This window comes from Salmo salar, unplaced genomic scaffold (genome assembly GCF_965601325.2).
Source record: "Salmo salar unplaced genomic scaffold, fSalSal1 ptg001067l, whole genome shotgun sequence".
Classification (NCBI taxonomy): domain Eukaryota; kingdom Metazoa; phylum Chordata; class Actinopteri; order Salmoniformes; family Salmonidae; genus Salmo; species Salmo salar.
The window spans coordinates 221,623-230,112 of NW_027675609.1; the positions used below are offsets into that span (position 1 = coordinate 221,623).

Genomic DNA, 8,490 nt, shown 5'->3' on the forward strand with positions numbered 1-8,490 from the left:
AAAAGTATTAGTAAGTTCATAGTATGTGAGGATCTTAAAACATCTAAGGTTAAAAATATCATGCATTCTGTATTAGTTGATAGAGATGGATAACATTCATATAATTGTGTTAAAAAGTAAAAAATCCATCAAGCGTACAAAAGGTAAGAATTGTAAAAGGAATGTGTAAACCGTTATATTGATTACTTTATTTTGTGGTGCCAAATTGAAGGGGAAAAGTGTTAATCTGTGATCTACTAAATGCTCTTTAATCTATGAGCCTGAGATCGATTGCTCTGGTCTCCAGCCAAGTTCGCGGGGAAATCGCGGTCTTTTCCTCATTACAGTAAAAGTTCTCAGTGAGGAAACAATACCGTATCACACTCGGGATTATTTCTCCCCTTTTCCAGGTACGTTATTGATGATAAAACAGAGTCATTTAAATGTAATAACTCGCTAACATGTCAAGAGTGTTTAAGCTGTGTCTTAGTAACATCTTGAGGAAGTTAGAGTTCAGTTTGCAGAGAGTAATATGAGCCCTGCTCGGTTGCAGCGAAGGCTTCGTACTGAGAGTAGCTGCCATTTTATGTCGATCGTCAATGAACATGTGCGTTGTTATTAAAACCTCTTGAGCATCTGATCCCGTTAGCGGGATCAAAATCCAGCGAAAAATCATATCGCCAATTAGCATTAAAAAATTATCATAATTTTTTACAAAAATAAAAAAAATATATATTTTTTTTTTATAGATACACCTCTCCTGAATCGACCCACGTCGTCCGATTTCAAAAAGGTTTTACAGGAAAAGCAAATCATTAGATTATATTAGATGAGTCCATCGTAAAAAGCAGCTTCATAGCCATTTTCCGACCAACCACTTCCATCACATATTATCAATAAACAGCTAAATGTAGCACTAACCTTTTACAAACTTCATCAGATGGCACCCCTAGGACATCATGTTATACAATGCATGCATTCTTTTGTTCAATAAAGGTCATATTTATATATAAAAACAGCATTTTACATCTCTGTCTGACGTTGACTACCTAATTTCCCCTCAAAAGCGTCCCGGTAAACAATGCTACGTTTCAATAAATTGCTATACTATAACGATTTTTTAAATGTATATTGTCAATCTAACATTTATAGATGAATATCTCTTGAGAACACCCGTCATACCAGATTTTAAATTAACTTTACTGGGTAATCACACTTTGCGATAAAAGGAGATGCGATACTCAGAAAATCAGCTAATATACAGTGCTCGGCGCCATCTTGGACGCAACAGTATGAACCATCTCATCTTCAATAATATTGTCAATAATCGCCTACCTTTAGTTGTCTTCATCAGAAAGCATCCCAGGTCCACAACAGATGTATTTTCGGTCAAAAAGTCCATACTTCACGTTCCATTAGCCTGATGTTGGTAGCGCGTCCTATGGCTCTCTCCAAACGCAGCTCTGCACTTCATACTGAAAGCAATCCTCGCGCATGTAGGTTCGTTCAAACATGTCAAACGTTGTATAAAATAAATGTTCAGGGCCTCTAACACCAAGAGAGCCAATAAGATTCGAGGGGGATGATTTCATTGCCTTTAAAACCGTTTCCAAAGGTGGGGGCAGACATGGCCGCCGGCGTCATAATGGTGATGGCCCATCCCCTGTGACCAACTTCAAACTCCTGTCATTCACTGAGTTTTGACTCTATAAGGCTCAAACCACTGTGAAAGGACTGGCGACATCTAGTGGAAGCAATAGGAAGTGCCAAAATATTCCTAAACCCCTGTGTTTTTCAATGGGATAGGTTTAAAGTCAATACAACACATCAGGTATCCACTTCCTGTCAGAAAATGTCTCAGGGTTTTGCCTGCCAAATGAGTTCTGTTATACTCACAGACACCATTCAAACAGTTTTAGAAACTTTAGAGTGTTTTCTATCCATATATAATAAGTATATGCATGCCCTATCTTCTGAGTTTGATTAGTAGGCCGTTGAAAATGGGAACGATTTTTTTTCAAAATGCGCTGTGGCGCCCCCTATCCTAGGGTATCCTCAAGAGGTTTTAATAAGATATTTTGCGGTGTTATTTGTATAATGGTTTTTCAAACACTTTATTGACTGTTGATAAATTGAGTTATGGTTTACTGAGTTAAAGCTTTGTGCTTGACAGTTATATTGAAATGAGTGTATGTTTCAGTGAATTACAGTGTATACTGTTGTGACTTGAATAAGCCTTGTACCCTACAACACTAGCTCTTTCCTGTAGATCTGTTGTTTTGTAAAATGTGTTACTTTGGTAAAATGATTTGCAGTAAAAGTTCTCAGTGAGGAAATAATACCGTATCACTCTCGTGATTATTTCTCCCCTTTTTCAGGGGCCAAAGCCTCATTAGATATCGGTCGTCCAGAACAACTAGCCAAAGCCTCATTAGATATCGGTCGTCCAGGACAACTAGCCAAAGCCTCATTAGATATCGGTCGTCCAGAACAACTAGCCAAAGCCTCATTAGATATCGGTCGTCCAGAACAACTAGCCAAAGCCTCATTAGATATCGGTCGTCCAGAACAACTAGCCAAAGCCTCATTAGATATCGGTCGTCCAGAACAACTAGCCAAAGCCTCATTAGATATCGGTCGTCCAGAACAACTAGCCAAAGCCTCATTAGATATCGGTCGTCCAGAACAACTAGCCAAAGCCTCATTAGATATCGGTCGTCCAAAGGAAGTCTGTAGACGGGAGTGTTTATGCGTCTATACAGAACAACTGGCGTAATTTCCCGGACTATTAAGCGCACCTGAATATAAGCCGAACCCACTGAATTTAAAAAAAAAGTATTATTTTGAACATAAATAAGTCGCACATGTCTATAAGCCGCAGGTGCCTACCGGTACATTGAAACAAATTAACTTTACACAGGCTTTAACGAAACACGGCTTGTAACAAAAATAAATAGGCTTTAATGAAACAAAACTACAAAATGAGGATGTGATTTGCTCGGGTTTCCCAAAAACATGATTTGCTGGTTGGGGTAAGTTTCTCAAAAGCATGTGAAATCACAAAAAAAAAAGTGTCTGGACCCTTACTATGAAATTCAACTTACATAAATAAAATAGATTTAGTTGTAAAAAAGAATAACTTCTCCTGTAAGGCAGTGTTATTAAAATGGAGGTGAAATGTCTTTAAAAAGTGGGTGTTAACGAAATGTCTGTGTGGCACTCTTCCCCCTCCCACTACACTTTCTCCCTCCCCTCCCAGGATGTGAAGTTAAAGAACATGGGTTCTTGGCCCAGCGTTCTCAGTCCACCCCCGCCTCCGCTGTCCGCTCCTCTAGCGACAGCTTCGAACAGGTCCGTCGCGTCGCCCGAGAGAAGGAGAGAGAGAAACAGCTAAAAGCACAGGCCAGGAGAGAGCAGGAGAAACTACGGTAAGAGGGAAGGATAGAGGGAGGGAAAGGGAGGAGGAGGAGGAGGAGGAGAGGGAGAAGACCTCTCAGCCGAGGTAGAAACTATGGTGAGAAAAAAGGGAAGGATGGATAAAGGGAGAAGCTCATTCTAGCACCCCATCTAAGCTCATCCCCCTCTGACACTCCACTTTCTCTTCTCCAGTAGCCGTGACTACGAGGACTCTGTGGAGCAGCAGGGGAGGGGGCGTGTCCAGGAGGACACTCGCCGTCGCCAGGAGCAACTTTCGCCTCAACCCCTCCCGCCGACTCCCCACAGGCCCCTCCCACTCAACAGGCCACACCCTCGGCCGCAGCAGAACGCCATGGACCAGCAGAGGGAGCTGGCGAGACGCCGCGAGCAGGAAAGGAGGAGGAGAGAGGTGGTAATACTTTATAGCAGTAATACTACTATAATACTAACATGTTATACTAGTATAGCAGGAGAGAGGCGGTAATACTTTATAGCAGTAATACTACTATAATACTAACATGTTATACTAGTATAGCAGGAGAGAGGCGGTAATACTTTATAGCAGTAATACTACTATAATACTAACATGTTATACTAGTATAGTAGGAGAGAGGCGGTAATACTACTATAATACTAACATGTTATACTAGTATAGCAGGAGAGAGGCGGTAATACTTTATAGCAGTAATACTACTATAATACTAACATAAAATACTAGTTTACCAGAAGAGAGGTGGTAATACTTTATAGCAGTAATACTACTATAATACTAACATGTTATACTAGTATAGCAGGAGAGAGGTGGTAATACTTAATACCATTTGTACTACTGTAATACAAAATTCAAAAGGCACTCGCACATCTGAGCAATCTTATTGGAGGTGCATGATAACAGTTGAAACAGGATGAATGAAAAAAGGAAACCGCACACTGCTCTTCATAGTATCACTGATATTTAATAAGCTTACGTATCGGCCTCACGGCCTTCGTCAGAGATGCTATCAAGAGCAGTGTGTGGTTTGTTTTTACTACTGTAATACTAACATAATATACTTTTCTAGCAGAAGAGAGGTGGTAATACTTTATAGCAGTTATACTACTATAATACTAACATAATATACTTTTCTAGCAGAAGAGAGGTGGTAATACTTTATAGCAGTTATACTACTATAATACTAACATGTTATACTAGTATAGCAGTAATACTACTATAATACTAACATGATATACTGGTATAGCAGGAGAGATGAGGAGAGAATCATCATAAAGATACATATTAATATATGTATATTCTTGTTATATTATGTATATTCAGTTATATTACAATAATACAGAGGAGAGGTAGTTTAGCTGAGAAGAGATGGGAAAGATTAACACTGCATCTAATTCCTCTCTCTCTCGCTCTGTCTCTCATCCCCCTCTCTCTACAGATGGCGGACACCATTGACATCAACTTCCAGAGCGACTTGATGGTCATCTTTGAAGAGAACCTTTTCTGAGAGAGAGATTGAGAAAGGAGGAGAGGGAGAGAAAGAGATATGAACTCTACCTTATCCCACCATGGCTGGGATTTCACACACAACACCCTCCCTCCCTCTGATTAGAGACCCCAGACCAGGATGTGAGCTCCAGAGACTTGAAGGAGACTGAGGTGAGGTACAGTAATAAGGAGATGCCCTCCCTCCCTCTGATTAGAGACCCCAGACCAGGATGTGAGCTCCAGAGACTTGAAGGAGACTGAGGTGAGGTACAGTAATAAGGAGTAGCCCTCCCTCCCTCCCTCTGATTAGAGACCCCAGACCAGGATGTGAGCTCCAGAGACTTGAAGGAGACTGAGGTGAGGTACAGTAATAAGGAGTAGCCCTCCCTCCCTCCCTCTGATTAGAGACCCCAGACCAGGATGTGAGCTCCAGAGACTTGAAGGAGACTGAGGTGAGGTACAGTAATAAGGAGATGCCCTCCCTCCCTCCCTCTGATTAGAGACCCCAGACCAGGATGTGAGCTCCAGAGACTTGAAGGAGACTGAGGTGAGGTACAGTAATAAGGAGTAGCCCTCCCTCCCTCTGATTAGAGACCCCAGACCAGGATGTGAGCTCCAGAGACTTGAAGGAGACTGAGGTGAGGTACAGTAATAAGGAGAAGCCCCCCCCCCCCCTCTGATTAGAGACCCCAGACCAGGATGTGAGCTCCAGAGACTTGAAGGAGACTGAGGTGAGGTACAGTAATAAGGAGATGCCCTCCCTCCCTCCCTCTGATTAGAGACCCCAGACCAGGATGTGAGCTCCAGAGACTTGAAGGAGACTGAGGTGAGGTACAGTAATAAGGAGTAGCCCTCCCTCCCTCCCTCTGATTAGAGACCCCAGACCAGGATGTGAGCTCCAGAGACTTGAAGGAGACTGAGGTGAGGTACAGTAATAAGGAGATGCCCTCCCTCCCTCCCTCTGATTAGAGACCCCAGACCAGGATGTGAGCTCCAGAGACTTGAAGGAGACTGAGGTGAGGTACAGTAATAAGGAGATGCCCTCCCTCCCTCCCTCTGATTAGAGACCCCAGACCAGGATGTGAGCTCCAGAGACTTGAAGGAGACTGAGGTGAGGTACAGTAATAAGGAGTAGCCCTCCCTCCCTCCCTCTGATTAGAGACCCCAGACCAGGATGTGAGCTCCAGAGACTTGAAGGAGACTGAGGTGAGGTACAGTAATAAGGAGTAGCCCTCCCTCCCTCCCTCTGATTAGAGACCCCAGACCAGGATGTGAGCTCCAGAGACTTGAAGGAGACTGAGGTGAGGTACAGTAATAAGGAGTAGCCCTCCCTCCCTCCCTCTGATTAGAGACCCCAGACCAGGATGTGAGCTCCAGAGACTTGAAGGAGACTGAGGTGAGGTACAGTAATAAGGAGTAGCCCTCCCTCCCTCCCTCTGATTAGAGACCCCAGACCAGGATGTGAGCTCCAGAGACTTGAAGGAGACTGAGGTGAGGTACAGTAATAAGGAGTAGCCCTCCCTCCCTCCCTCTGATTAGAGACCCCAGACCAGGATGTGAGCTCCAGAGACTTGAAGGAGACTGAGGTGAGGTACAGTAATAAGGAGTAGCCCTCCCTCCCTCCCTCTGATTAGAGACCCCAGACCAGGATGTGAGCTCCAGAGACTTGAAGGAGACTGAGGTGAGGTACAGTAATAAGGAGTAGCCCTCCCTCCCTCCCTCTGATTAGAGACCCCAGACCAGGATGTGAGCTCCAGAGACTTGAAGGAGACTGAGGTGAGGTACAGTAATAAGGAGTAGCCCTCCCTCCCTCTGATTAGAGACCCCAGACCAGGATGTGAGCTCCAGAGACTTGAAGGAGACTGAGGTGAGGTACAGTAATAAGGAGTAGCCCTCCCTCCCTCCCTCTGATTAGAGACCCCAGACCAGGATGTGAGCTCCAGAGACTTGAAGGAGACTGAGGTGAGGTACAGTAATAAGGAGTAGCCCTCCCTCCCTCCCTCTGATTAGAGACCCCAGACCAGGATGTGAGCTCCAGAGACTTGAAGGAGACTGAGGTGAGGTACAGTAATAAGGAGATGCCCTCCCTCCCTCTGATTAGAGACCCCAGACCAGGATGTGAGCTCCAGAGACTTGAAGGAGACTGAGGTGAGGTACAGTAATAAGGAGATGCCCTCCCTCCCTCCCTCTGATTAGAGACCCCAGACCAGGATGTGAGCTCCAGAGACTTGAAGGAGACTGAGGTGAGGTACAGTAATAAGGAGTAGCCCTCCCTCCCTCCCTCTGATTAGAGACCCCAGACCAGGATGTGAGCTCCAGAGACTTGAAGGAGACTGAGGTGAGGTACAGTAATAAGGAGTAGCCCTCCCTCCCTCTGATTAGAGACCCCAGACCAGGATGTGAGCTCCAGAGACTTGAAGGAGACTGAGGTGAGGTACAGTAATAAGGAGTAGCCCTCCCTCCCTCCCTCTGATTAGAGACCCCAGACCAGGATGTGAGCTCCAGAGACTTGAAGGAGACTGAGGTGAGGTACAGTAATAAGGAGTAGCCCTCCCTCCCTCTGATTAGAGACCCCAGACCAGGATGTGAGCTCCAGAGACTTGAAGGAGACTGAGGTGAGGTACAGTAATAAGGAGTAGCCCTCCCTCCCTCCCTCAGCGGTGGGGACCGGGAGTACAACTTCCACTTTTTGCAATTTCAGATGCGTTTTTTGTGTCTAACTGCCCGTTTATCGTTGATGATTGGTTGTTGCCGTGGGCAATGGTGAAACCGGATACCTATGGATAAACAGATATGTGAACTCCTCTTGTATTCTGAAATGAAACCGGAGGGAGGAGGGGAGGACTGAGAACTATTACCTGAACATAAAGAATAAAAAGAGGGTTTAATGGAGAAAGAAGATGTGAACACCTTCTAACGTGCGAGAGGGAGGGCCGGGCGAACGAGAGGATGGACAGACTTCTTTCTCTTTGATTCATTTCTCTCTTAATCTAGAATTTTTCTCTCCCTGTTTTTTGATGTTGGGTTTTATTAAGCGGGGTGGGTGAGGAGATGGGGGAGGGAGAAGTGGGCCGGCTGTGTGTGTTACCATGTTTGCGTCCCAAAAGGGCACCCTATTCCCTTCATATAGTGCACTACTTGTGTCCAGGGCCCATGGGGATCTGATCAAAAGTGGTGCGCTATATAGGGAGTAGGGTGCCATTTGGGACTTATCCTCTGAGATGGGTTCAGTTTCTCTCCGGACAGCAAGATGAACACCGGGGTCACACCCCAGCACTATAAAGAAGCACCCTTCCTTCCTTCCTTCCTTCTTTCCTTCTTACTCTCCTTGTTCTTTGTGACATCACTGACTTGACACAACTTGAAAGTGTAAAAGCTTGAACTCCATTTTTTCAGTCATGTCTGATTCATTGATTATTTCAAGAAAGGAGGCAGAGAGGGAAGGAAGGAGGCAGAGAGGGAAGAAAGGAGGCAGAGAGGGAAGGAAGGAGGGAACGAGGGGAAAAAGAGGAAGGATGAGTGAAGAGAGGAGGGAGAGAGGGAAGGAAGGAGGGAACGAGGGGAAAAAGAGGAAGGATGAGTGAAGAAAGGAGGCAGAGAGGGAAGAAAGGAGG

At 44.9% G+C, this 8,490-nt stretch overlaps 1 long non-coding RNA gene across 1 annotated transcript; it reads left to right on the forward strand.

Moving 5' to 3' along the window:
* Window positions 1-261: 261 nt before the first annotated feature.
* LOC145877398 (uncharacterized) lies at window positions 262-5,074 on the forward strand. The gene is made up of 4 exons (XR_014391686.1): window positions 262-389; window positions 3,239-3,407; window positions 3,589-3,805; window positions 4,827-5,074. It is a non-coding gene; the product is annotated as an uncharacterized LOC145877398 (long non-coding RNA).
* The last annotated feature ends 3,416 nt before the right edge of the window (window positions 5,075-8,490 follow it).